The sequence below is a fragment of the Corvus brachyrhynchos genome, unplaced genomic scaffold (genome assembly GCF_000691975.1).
Source record: "Corvus brachyrhynchos isolate BGI_N302 unplaced genomic scaffold, ASM69197v1 scaffold17, whole genome shotgun sequence".
Classification (NCBI taxonomy): Eukaryota; Metazoa; Chordata; class Aves; order Passeriformes; family Corvidae; genus Corvus; species Corvus brachyrhynchos.
Window position 1 is genome coordinate 12,128,456 of NW_008240046.1, and position 12,751 is coordinate 12,141,206.

Genomic DNA, 12,751 nt, shown 5'->3' on the forward strand with positions numbered 1-12,751 from the left:
GGGCTCCGCCGCAAAAGGGAGCCGCTGTGCGCCTCGGCTGCTGCGAGAGAGGTACCTGGGCACGGGCTGGCGCGGGTCTGTGGTACAGCTGAGCACAACTTCGTGCGAGAAACAAGCTTCTCTTGGTATCTGTGCCTTGGAAGGTTGGCTTTGGTCGATGGCTGGTTTAGGGTGCTTGCTGAATTGGCTGATCTGACTGCATTGTCCTTAAACATTTCGACGTGGTGTTCCATATGGTTGCTGATTCAGAAGGATGCTTCCAACAGATGATAAATTTTTTAGTAGATAATTCTGCTAAAAGGCTAGGATTATTTTTTTGTTTGGGTTGTCATTGTGTTTTTTATTCTCAGGATAGCGTGGGTGAAATAAAATATTACAGAACTCACGAGCATGTTTGAAAAGCCTTACATCACTGAGTTCATCACTAGTGGATTCCATGCATTGTGTTCAGTCTCAGTGTTAGATTTATATTGTCCAACTGCTGCTGTGCAGTATGTAGGTCATAATAAAAAGCAGCTTTTTCACTAGCTTTCAATGGACTGCATGCCCCAGTGCTGTGGTTGATTAGTTTGTGGTACTTGTGCTGTTAAGAGTAGTGGTATTAAAGCCAGCTCACACCTCCTTTTTAAAGATATCGCACGTTCCGTGCTAGACAGAGCACAACACGCCCATTGTGTCCCTCCGTTTGGTGTTCAATAAAAGGAAGGAAACGAACACTCCACATGGAGCACCAGCACATTAATAGCACAAGACGGTTAAACTTTTATTGAACAATCCCAGTGATTCTGAGATAATCTACTGAAGGTAGAGACAATAAAAACACTTAGACATATATAAGGAACTAATTGGAATGGGAGAGGTCTTCTAATAGGGAGTATGTGTTAATGCTGTAGATTTTCAATGCAAAATGAATTGTTCTGAATAGTTATTAATCACAACACATCTGCTGTAGTTAAACCTAGGTCAATAAAACCTCAATCCCTCAGGACAGATATAGTTTCTATTAAAAGTAGCATTTTCCAAACTACCAACTGTATTCTTATGCATTAATACAATTTCTGAATTAGATTATAATGCAGTGCATTAAATTATTCTGACAATTGATCCAAATATTCCGATTCAGTTTGCATCTATAGAAAATGAGATGATATTTTGATCTTAGGTCTTCTTTAATAATTATGTGGATTTAAATCCCACTGAGATGAGCCATTTGTTTGGACAGTTGAGTGGGCATGAAATCAAGAATTTGAGGTCTGGTATCTTTATAGTTAAATTAGTAACCAGCACTCTGTAACTAGGAGCCAAATTCCAATGTGTTGTTTCTGTATATATCCTGCAAAGGCATTTGAACAAGCATGTTCAGCAACTATCCCCCAAATGAGACATTGAATTTGGAAGCAGCAGTATATAATTGAATTGCTACTATGTGTTCATCCCATTAGAAAAGCTCCATCTTACTTGAACCATTTCAGGATTTTGTTTTGTGGTGAATGCACACAACAACTTCTTTCTCTGTGCCTCTGTGTAGGGGTCACACAGTAAGTGGTTTCGATAACTGCCTTCATCTGTAATCTAGAAAGTGGAATGTGCCTTGATAGTGTGGTACTGCATGAATATTTATAATTGAGTCTGTAATTATGAAAATTATAAACAAGCAGAGCTACTATTTACTTTAAGATGTTGATAAGTCTTTAACAAAGGGAGCTTTTGTTACAGCAGTGAGAAACATGGATATAGCAGTATACAAAATGTGAAGGATCTGGCAGTTCAAGGTGGGTTGATTCTCACTGTGGATTCTTCTCACTATGAAGAATTTATGGTGTGAGGAAAACAAGTGAAGACTAGCAATGACTAATCACTAAACAGTGTGCACCCATTAGGTGCATCTTATTAGTCAGTATTATTTAAACCAATATTCTGTGCTGTTTCCATTCCACTTTTCTCCTTTTGTTATTTTTCTCATATCGATTCCCAGCTTCCCTCTGCATCCTTACTGTCTCTTTGGCAACATTTGATCCCATCAGAGCTATTTGTAAATCAAATCGGTGACTGTCAGTAATGGTCATGGAGGTGCTGCAATAGAATCTGATGCGGAGGAAGAATTTAAATGAGTTAGAAGTAAGAAACAGCCACCAAGTAACGAGCGTATCCAGTGTGAACTAATTCCACATGATGTAAGTTTTAAAGGCCTAGAATTGGGTCACTGGTGTAGAAATCAAATGGGCATGCATGGAGAGGGACATTTTTCATCTCATGGTGAATTGAAGTGTACTTTTAAACAGAAGGTTTACAAGGAGACCTTGTAAATAATATGACATAGGACAAATTGGAAAGTTTTGTATTAAAAATGGTAGTGTCAAGTTCTAGTTGAAGTCTAGAAGTTTTACAGGTTTCAGTGGAACCATGGTTTTTATCAAGAGGTGATTATGCATTATTTGAAAGCCTGTAGGTTATCCAAAGTCAGGCTCTCTCTTGCTCAGCAGAGATGTAAATAATATCAGCTGTCATGCTTTAACATTACAGTCGCTTCAAACATTTTTTTAGACAGATGACCTTAGAAGGTGACTCTGGGTCCATGTGTAGCTCTTAAACAGAATACCAACAAAGCAAAAGCAGGCAGGTGAATCCTAAAATGCAGTTTCATTAGTAGCAGGTGCAAATAGTAATAGAAATAAGAGACCAGGATGTCCGGAGGAGGTAAAATCAAGTCATGTAGCAGCTTATTTGGTGTGCTGTTTGTTTAAAATAATCAGGTTTGAGCAAACAGTGATAAGCATCAACCAATCATGGGCTGTGTGGAGCATGGTAACCTTATAAGAGCTGGTGTGGAAATGTGTTACCTACCCTCAGCCTATGGACTCTTCTCGGTGTAGTTACATGCATGACCACCCTGTGAGCAGCAATGCAGATGGGATGTGCCCAGGGCAGACACTCAGGTATCGAGTTAGGGTATGTTGTATGATGTTACACTGTGGAATGGCTGAATGTCACTTCTGTACCCGAAGGATCAGGTATTGAATGTAACACATGGATTATGGGGTTGTGTCTGGAGTGCACAACCTCCATTAGATGTGACCTTGCAACAGTATTTCTGCTCCAGTGAGACTGTCTGCACAAAAATAGAAATAAAAATTGTCAATTTCTGCTTGTTTGTAAACTAGAAATGTACAGATGTGTACTTTGTTATTGTCCTACTGCTCTGATACCAGTCCTTTCTCATGTTATTATTTCCTATTGGATTAAGCATGTTAGTGCTGCCAGTCTGAACTTCCTTTCTTCACTGTTGTATGTAATGTGCAGCTTCCTATTTAAGAGAAGACTGTGCCACAGATGCTCTGTGTTCATTTTTATTCAAATAGTCTGGTGTCTTTTCATGGAAGTGTTTTGACAAAAGCTGACCCTTCTGAAATTATGAAGCTTCTTAACATTTAAAAGCTAAAACAAAAGCTAAAAAGACTTTCAAAGGCAGTGATGTAATGGAAAATTTCATGTATGGGAGGTAAAAGGGAGAGAAGTAAGTACATAAGAGGGCAGCATGTATCTTTGAGTACAGGCGTGCTGGATGACCACATTTTAGGTCTACTCCTGCTTTCAGTGTTTTTGAAGCATGTAATGTATTTTTCTGTTCAGATGTAGTGCTCCAAAATGGTGATACATCATACTTTACAGCTGCTGTAAAGTAGGAAATTCCAAAGGCGGACCCTTTTCTTCTGTTATTTCTAACTTCTTTCCCTAAATAGATTGATTTTTTTGGTCTTTCTGTACTGAATACAGATAGTGTTCTGATTCATCCACCCTTAAAAACCTCACCAACCACCATGAGGGGGTTGAATAGCACAGATGTAGTTCTGTGTTCTTAAGTAACCTGAGTAACATAGTGCAGTTTTGAAGAGGTGATGCTGAACGTCCTGAGTTTCAAAGAATAGTGGGAAAAACACAGTTACAGGAAAAGCAAACATTCTTCTTCTCAATCATTACTATGCTCAAGCTATGCACTAAACATTTTCATTAGCCTTTTCCTAAAATAGCTGTTAAATAATGCTGAGAGATAGAATAGTGAGAGCTTTACTTATTTTAAGGGTACTTGTCTTGCATTTTATGTACAAGTATTAAAGCTGTGTACAACTGAATTGTTTGATGGATACCTAAAGCTATCCTTAGTTCAGCAGCAGTGGCTGATCAACTAAATTTGTCCACAAGCATAGCGGCTTTATCTGTTTGCTTCTTCAGGACCCAAAAGAATATGCAGGGATGCACGATGAAACCAAATGGAAATGGAATCAGTAACTGCAGTTCTCACAGCTGAAAGTCAGATTCATTGAAGTTTATAAAAACAGTAAAATTCATTGCTTTCTAAGGGTTGCATTTGGTTGTAGGATCATCAGTTATGATAATCAGAAATCAGTAGTTGTGACTGAAGGTCAAAATAGGTGGAAGGGTCTTTGTGTTTTTTCAAACAGTTTAAAATCAACCTGTCTGGTTCCTTAATGTACTGTTGTTTTTGTGGTTTGGGTTTTTTTTTTTCTGAGCAGCACCAATAGGTGAAATCCCAGTTGAACTGCAGCAAGGCTGAAAGGTGACTGTAACCCTTCCTAAGAGGCTTAGGGTTGGATGGTGTAGCCTGTGATTAGAAGGGGTAGGGACTATGTCAAGAGCAGGGCAGCCGTAGAGTGTTCTTGTCAGCATGATGCCATGTTGTCTGAGGACTCCTAATTAACCATAGCCTGAATGTAAAGCTTCATCACCGTAGTGTACCTTGAGTGCTATCACGTTTCATAAAACCACGTCTCTCTCACTGGGATTAACTTGCTAATACTAATACTTTGTCAAAGTTTAGTTTTAGCAAATGGTGGTGTGGGGAAGGCTGTCCAAGATTCAGTTATCTGGATCAATTCTGATGTCTGAAAAATGCATAAACTGAAAATTACATGTTGCTACAGAGGGTCTGTGTGCATATGAACAGTATTTTCACTATTTGAAGTGACTACAGTGAAAAGCAGTGATTCAGGCAATAGAACAAAGCATGGGGTAGCTAAATTGGATGCTTTTACTGCTGTTTTTCTTTTAATGTTCATTTTTTCTTAATAATAAAAAATTAGACATGATGATAAAAAACCCTTCATTTTTTAAATATAAATAAACATATAAAAACATTTCTGTAAACATAAATGTAATTCAACATGTCATCAAGCAGGTGCAAAATGGCATTTTAAGATACTAAATGCCTGTTTCACATTGGATTTTGTATTCATTTGAGAACTTCACATTCTCTATTCTGTTGGTATGAGACCTTTTGTACTACCTTGGACTATGATAAATAAGGAAGAGTAAATAATTGGTATGAGGCAATTATTGATTGGTGAGAATTACAAAGGAATTTCAGAAAGGTTATTTAGTAAGTCTCTAGCACAGGGTGTTTTGCTCTCTCCAATGAAGCAGCCATAATGGACCTGCATAAGGAGTGGATTAATGGGTTAGATGGCACAAGCTTGGCTTGGTATTTTAACAGCTGTTTGTAAACATCATGAAGCATCTATGTGTTTTGAATTTGAGACTTTTCAGCTCTTGAGAAAATCCTAAGATGTAGTGATTGGCCTAGATGAAGTATACAATAAATAATTCCCTTTTGAACATAAAGGTTACACTACTGACTTTTGTGTCTTTTGCGCTTTGCACTTGTTAAAATCTTAAGCAGTTACTGTCTGATTTAGGCATCAACCGTGTATTTTCTTTCTTCCTACTAATAGTAAAGATTTTAAAGAAAAACAAGCAGTAGCAACCCAGAGGGGTGCCAGTGCAAAACACTGGTTATGTTTCATTTAATTCATATATTGATCAGGTACATCACACTGCTCCTTCTAGCCAGTCATGCAGTTACACATTTTAATAAGCAGATTCTGACAGAAGACAGCAGTTGCCAGCACAAATTTAATTTAATTTAGTTTCTAGTGAATTTCTAATGAACAGGGAACTCTAAGCAGTGACATTCTCCAGATAATCAAATTCATGGTAATTGCAGTTTTTCTTTTGGAGAAATCTGTATTTGTTAGGAATCTGGAGGAAATAATTATTTCAGTGTGACTGGTGCAATCAAATGGTTTACTTTGAATAAGTAAAATATAAAAGAGGCTAATCAAATGAAGTGCTACTGTATGAGAGCAAAACAAAAGGCTGACAGGTTTGACAGTAGAATAAAGACCAAACCAAAGGCTTTGTTTTGACATACATGCAGATAATCAGGAAAATTCAAGTCTTTTAAGAGACCTCTTCTATAAGGGTCACTTTACAGATACGGATCATGTAATCTGAGCCTTGCAGATTATCATTCTACTTTTAAACAAGTACAAGAGAGAGGTTTTTAATTCCTTATTTGCATAGCTGTAGATTTACACATTCACATGCTTTTGCCATTGGCATTTGATTCGCAGATGACTGATTTATGGTCTTGAGCAAAGGCCAAATTCAGGACACACTTTTAACTGTCAGGACTGCAAACTCTACCAAAATTGTTTGAAAGACAGCACCTGTTGTAATTAACACATACAAAGCCAGTAGGAGGATGCCTTCCAGCTTGAGGAAATACTCCTCTTATGAGCAAGGCAATAATAATTGGAGAGAGATGGTATGCTAAATTAATTCAGGTGTGAATTTGTTTTTTGTTCTATTTATTAGTGTAATTACCTTAAACATAATTCTTGAAAATCAGTCACTGCTTAGATAAAAAACACAAATGAAAATAAACGTGTCAGTATGACTAAAAGAGCTACAAAAAGTAGAGCAGGGTCAAGTTCTCTTTGCATTAGGTGCTGAACATAAAAGATGGAAAAGGCCTGATGCAAAGGTAAACTGAAAAGTAGGTTTATTAACAGGTGGCTTTGACCACTGTTTGACTACAATAACAGTGGTTTCTTGATTTCCTGTAGCAGAAATGAAAATTTAAAAGGTGTCTGAGGAAGAAGGAAGTAGTAGCTTTGAAGATGAACTTGGGAAGTGTTCTTATGATGAAAGATTACTTTCTTATCTTATGAATGGATGAAATGTATGTGGGAAAATTTGAGCAGATACTGTGAAGAGACTTTTGGGAGTTGCAAGAGGAGACAGGAAGAGTATTACAAAACTGCTTGAAAGGGAAAAGGAGAAAGATAGATGTAATTGCTGCAGTGAAAATACAACGAGCCATCTATATGGACCCTCTATTCTGGTGCAGGGACAGCTACAGTGGCTTCAAAGAAAAAAAAATTAGACTGGTCTCATGGGGTGCATTTTGCATAGATCAGAACATGTTACTTAAAACTGTGGGTTCAGATACTGTAGTTAAATTGTATGTTGACAAGAGGCCTAAACAATAGCATTCCTCATGGGGGACCAAAAAATAAAAAGATAAATCAGGCTTCCAAAGTTCTGTGGAGAAATCAGTCAGCTCAGGAAAAGCTACAAACATGCTTAGAGTGAAGGGGAAACAGGTGTGAAGAAACATGAGCCAGCTCCTTGAGGAATTCACATACTTAAGTATTCAAGAGGTTTTTTGGGGGTTTTATTCAAAAAAAAAACCCCAAAAGGTCATGTTTGCATTCTAGTCAAATTCCAACCTATACACAGTGTGCCAGGGCAAGCTACAGATTTAATTTTTTAAATTGTTTTTTAGTCTTCATATGGACACATAGTAATTCCAATTAAAATTTTCAGATTTGAAAACAAATTTATCTCCTTCTGTGGTTTTATTCTTTGTGTTGTATTTCATTCTTGGGAGACCCAAATGGTTGAGTCCTGTCTGTTCATAAGCACTTTAGATGAAGCATTTGAAGTCTGTGTTTTCAATGTGACTGCTGATTATGGAAATGGGCTTCTCTCTAGCTGTCCTGCACCAGCAATGCAATAAAGCAGTTCCGAAGATGAGATCAGCTGCTAGGGAGCTCTAATTTCTGTCCCTTGGTTTTGTACCAAATTGTTTCAACTGGGACAAAATCTGTTAGAATGTTGGTGGGATATTTCGTGCATTTTGCTTTAGGTACAAGTGTATTAGGACTGTAAATTTTTTATGGAAAATGTCCATTTCTCAGTGTACTGCTTGGTTTTAAAATTGTGGGCTGAGCTGGAGCTTGGAGGTGGCTTGAGTTCAAACATAGCTTGAAAGCATAATTATATTGCAAGCTTTCTTGTGTCTAGTCCTGTCAAATCTGTGTAATTCTACTGTCATCCTCAGTATTGTATATATTGTAGTTAGACTTCTCTTCCGAAACATATTGGAAGATAAAGTCCATAGCTTCTCTTTATAGTCATTAAAAGTGTGGGATTTTTTCTGAACTAATTGCTGATAATGCTGTGAAAAATTCACATTCAATACCTAAATTTGTCAAAACAAGCTAACAATATATGTAATTTAAATCTTCATAAAAGAAACCACTTCTTTTGAATTTTAGACTTACTTTCTCTAGTGCTAACCTGTGGATAGTTTTTACTAAGTACTTTCTTAAAGAGCTAAAACAATTTTTAGCTTTGCTTGGCCCAAAAGCAGATAATTTTTTAAATGAACTTTTTTAGGGATAGGTTTGGAACTGTACTCTGAGGCCCCTACCCTTTTTGGTGGATAAAATGTACAATTGTAGAATTTTTACCCTTACTTTTACAAAACTGTGAAATCTTGTTTCTTGTTTCTCATAATCCGAAATTAGTGTCTTACACTGCAAGTGCTGAAATGATGATTCAGGTTTGGCCTTGTAAGAATGCAATCTGAATAACATTTTTAAAAGCAAGGGCATGACTTCAAGGCAGTTGTTCGTCTGTGACTTACCTTGAACCTGGTTGTATATAGTATTCTTTACAAAGACATATACTAAACAAGGAAATTTGAATTTATTTAAATGTTTGCTTGAAGAGGGCAGAGAGGAATTTAGCAAAATGACACAAATGAAATTAATATAGACTTTAGTATTTTTGAAAGTTCTTATTGATGTTTTCTCTCTTTGAATGCAATGGTAGGAATCCTCCCTGAATTAATTAAGTGTAGTTGCAGTAAATTTGTGTGCTTTTAGAATGGCTCTGAAAGGGCCTTAGCATCCAGCTTTTCACTATTCTAGTTTTAGTTTCAGCCCAAAGTGCCTGTAAATTTCTTTTGAAGACTACTGGAAAGATAGATACAAGATGAAAAAAGTGTTGCACTTGAATCTGCATCCCTTGATACAATGATTTTCTGATTGTTATTACTTACACAGGCATTTCAGTCTTACTATCATTAGTACGATCTTGGCTGAAAAGGTTGGCACCGTCTTGAATGAACCTTCTAACCTTATTTACAGTGTATTTATTACTGGAAATGGTTTCACATGTTCATATACACAAATTTTACCATATTTGGGGAATGTTCTGTTAGATAAATAGTCCTGTCTCTTAAAGCTTGATGAACATCAGAAGTTATGTTCAAATTATGCTGTGCATTTCAACTTGGGATCCTACAAATGCTAACCAGATTTGCAAATTAAGGTCAGTGCAGTTTTGATGTTTTTTCATGTTAAACTTTCTGTGCTGTCTGTATCAGACACACCTGTGAGTTTGAAATGTCACCATCGAAATCGAGGTTAGCCTCATGAAGAGGAGGAATCAGGAAATAGAGTGTCTTTGTGTTGTCATTTCAAAGGCAGCAATAATACTGCATCATAAAAAAATATTGTGTGTTGACTTCTTTCTGTGTGGATCACATAAAAGTTAGCGTAGAGGTTTGGTTTTTTTATATTTCAATGCTATTTCTCTTTTTAAAAGTACTATTAAAATGATTTAAACTACTCAACTTACAGACAGTTTAGACTTTGATCTTAACTCACGTGTTTCTAGTTCATGCCACCCATCTATCGTAAGCTGATTTTGTTATAAATAACCAAAAGCTGTACAGATACTATGTAAAACTATTAGTGATTTCCCCCCTCCGTTGTTGCACTCTGGTTTCAAACTCTAGTCTTCAGATAACTGTCAATCACATGTAATTTCTTTTCACCCTGCTCGTCAGAATGTAAAGGCAAAAAAATAACATAGAATGCTTTTCTAATGATCTCCTTATAGCAATTTGTTAAGTGCTGTAGGAATCAAATGTGCAGGAACTTAAATTTTAAGTCAATGTGTTCAAACCAGAAGGGCAAACACGTCACATGCAGTTTAATGTGTTTTGAACACTACATTTGTAATAATTAAACTTCTGCTAAGATATGTCTACTCTACTTTTGATGTCTTTTTGTACAAGGCTGTAATTTGACAACTTTCTTATCTCTACCCTCTCTTTTGGGAAGTAAGATAGAAAACTGTGTGATTTAGCTATTCTGTATAAATTTTGTAGAGAAAATTTACCTTTCAACTTCTCAATTTTGTTTTTCCATATATGTGAAGCTTTCAAGGCACTTTAGAAGCACAGGATGCCACAAGTCACTGACTTCGTCCTTGAGGTTTTTTAAGTGCAAATGTTATTACTCTATTCTTGCTTGTAGTGATCATTGTCTGAGGGTTAGAACTGAACATTTCTGTTTCAAACAGTCATTTCATCAAGCTGATGAACAGTAAATAGCCTTGAGTGGGAAAAAGGGTCTTTTGAGCTGTTATTGCTAATAGGCAGATGAATTTGAAAAACAGAGGATGTTAAAGTTCTGAGGAAGTAAACAATTTCTAGGAAGGGAAATCCGCCTTTCCATGTGTTTATTTTTCAATGAGAGGAAACTACCTAATAAATGTAAAACTTCATGGATACAAAATAGGATATCTACTTCAGATTATATTCCCTTTGACTTCCAGTTCTCACGAATCTTAAGAACTCCCCTTCAAGCCTTCTTTTGTGCAACTTCAACTGCCATAGATTTATGGTATGACACAGGTGTTCCTTCCTCTACCCAATGTGCAAAATATGTATAGTCATACTGTTCCAGCTTGTAGTTTGTTGCTGTTGAAGAATATTTTTAAGGACCTTTTCTCGCCACCTTTCTAGGTGGCACTGGCCTTTGTTACATGAACTGAGGTCTCTTTAATGGCCTGATTTTCCTAAGGAGTATACATTGCATCTCATAAACAGAGATAGCAAAGAAGTCTTGTTTTAGAGTTGTGTCTGTAGACTTGTCTTCCTTGTGGAAGAATTTTTCCATTCAGGGAGAAAGTTTGTGGTGGAAAACATGGCTGCAGTTATGAATTTTTTATTACTGATGTTCACTGATCAGCAGTGAAGGTGTACTGATGAAGAAGAATTAGGAAATTTCTAAAAATCCTTTAAATAATGTTGCCCTTGGTGACTTTGCTCTTCTTGTCTCTGTTACTTGCCACCTAAACAAGGGTCAAGTTCTGTTAGCTGAAAAATTAGTTCTGACCTACACATAATTCAACACAGAGCAATTAACTGGCAGCACAACTGTAACATCCTGTATTGCCTGAAATACAGCAAACATCAAATTGTCTTTCCTCAGCTAGGAAAAGCATGAATATAGCTCAAACAAGTGTTTCAAACTAACAGCCTGTTCTGCAATTAACGGTCCTGTAAAGAACACAAATAGCAAACAAAAACTGTGAACGAGCTCTCACTTTCACTTAGCTGAAGCAGTACATGATAAATGACTACATTATAATGTGCCTCTGTTAACAAGAACACAAAACAAACACAAGCTCAGCACTGATTTTCTGAGCCATTCTCCTATTGGGCTAGGACTAAGTGGGGTATAGAGTACCCACTGGTGAGTGTTGGTATCATGCTATAACTTCACCTTTGGGAGATGAAGAACCTCCTGGAAACCAAAGTCCTCCTTTCCCTCCAAGCTTCTAGTGTGAGGACTTGTCAAATCTTTGGGGAAATTATGATCTTCAGGGAAAAAGGGATTTGAACAGGAAGGGATCAGTTTTCTGTTTTATGAGTTTCCTGTTGAGCGTGCTACCTCATACTGTAGAAAGGGGTTTTTTTGTAGGGAGCAGGAGCACGCTTGGTAGGCTCAGGCATTTTGACAGCACCTTTTCTTGCTGATAAGCAACATGAAGGTGGAGGAAGGTGGAGGCAGTGTAGCTGCAAGTAGGTTGAGTGTGCTGGTATCATGTACCTGAGCTCTTGAAATAGCTACCTTCTTTGCAGCCTGAAGAACTGATAATTGTCATGATTATGTGAAACTGTGAGCTGCAGAGAAAGAGTTTGCCAAAGCAATTGTATCTTTGTGGGCCTTGTCTGACTTCAGCTGTTTTTATTATGTCAGTAGCATATGTTGCTATTGACAAATGTTGGGTTTCTGAAAACCAGATATTGCCTTTGAAATCAGACTTGCAGGGGAAAAAAAGAACGAGGTAGCAGAAAAATTAGACCCTGGTGGTATTACCTTGTATTCTAAAATGCTGAAGAGTTATCTTGTATCTTTAGGTTGTGTTTTCAGTTGTTGGATCATTGTAGTGAAGTGAATAAACTGACTAAAGGAACAGTGATGGAAAGATGATTCTCTACACTGTTGTTTGACTTGTAGTGAGACGTTTTGTACTCATTTGAGGTGACAAGCGTTCACCCTAGGGTTCAGTGCCTGAAAGCTTCAGTTGCAGTAGCTTGGCTGTTTCCTACTTTCTATGCTATGAGTAGTAGTATTCAATTACTTAATTGGTAAAGCTAAGGACTGTTTTTCATATAGGTCCCTTATTTTTTCATTACTAGATTGGCAGCTTAGAAAATTGGCAGAAAACCATTGTGTTAATTATTGAGAAGCCTAAATTCCTTTGTGGATTTAGCCATGGTAATTGGAATAGAAGCTCAATACAG

At 37.0% G+C, this 12,751-nt stretch overlaps 1 protein-coding gene across 37 annotated transcripts in view; it reads left to right on the plus strand.

Annotated features, from left to right (window-relative positions):
- Positions 1 to 12,751, plus strand: part of SORBS2 (sorbin and SH3 domain containing 2) — a 199,256-nt gene that overhangs the window by 52,741 nt on the left and 133,764 nt on the right. For 35 of the 37 annotated variants that reach the window (XM_017744457.1, XM_017744438.1, XM_017744442.1 and 32 more), the window contains exon 1: positions 1 to 51. The exons of the other annotated variants lie outside the window; for them this stretch is intronic. The gene's annotated coding sequence lies outside the window, so the exon portion shown is untranslated. The remainder of the gene's footprint in view (positions 52 to 12,751) is intronic. 37 annotated transcript variants of the gene reach the window in all.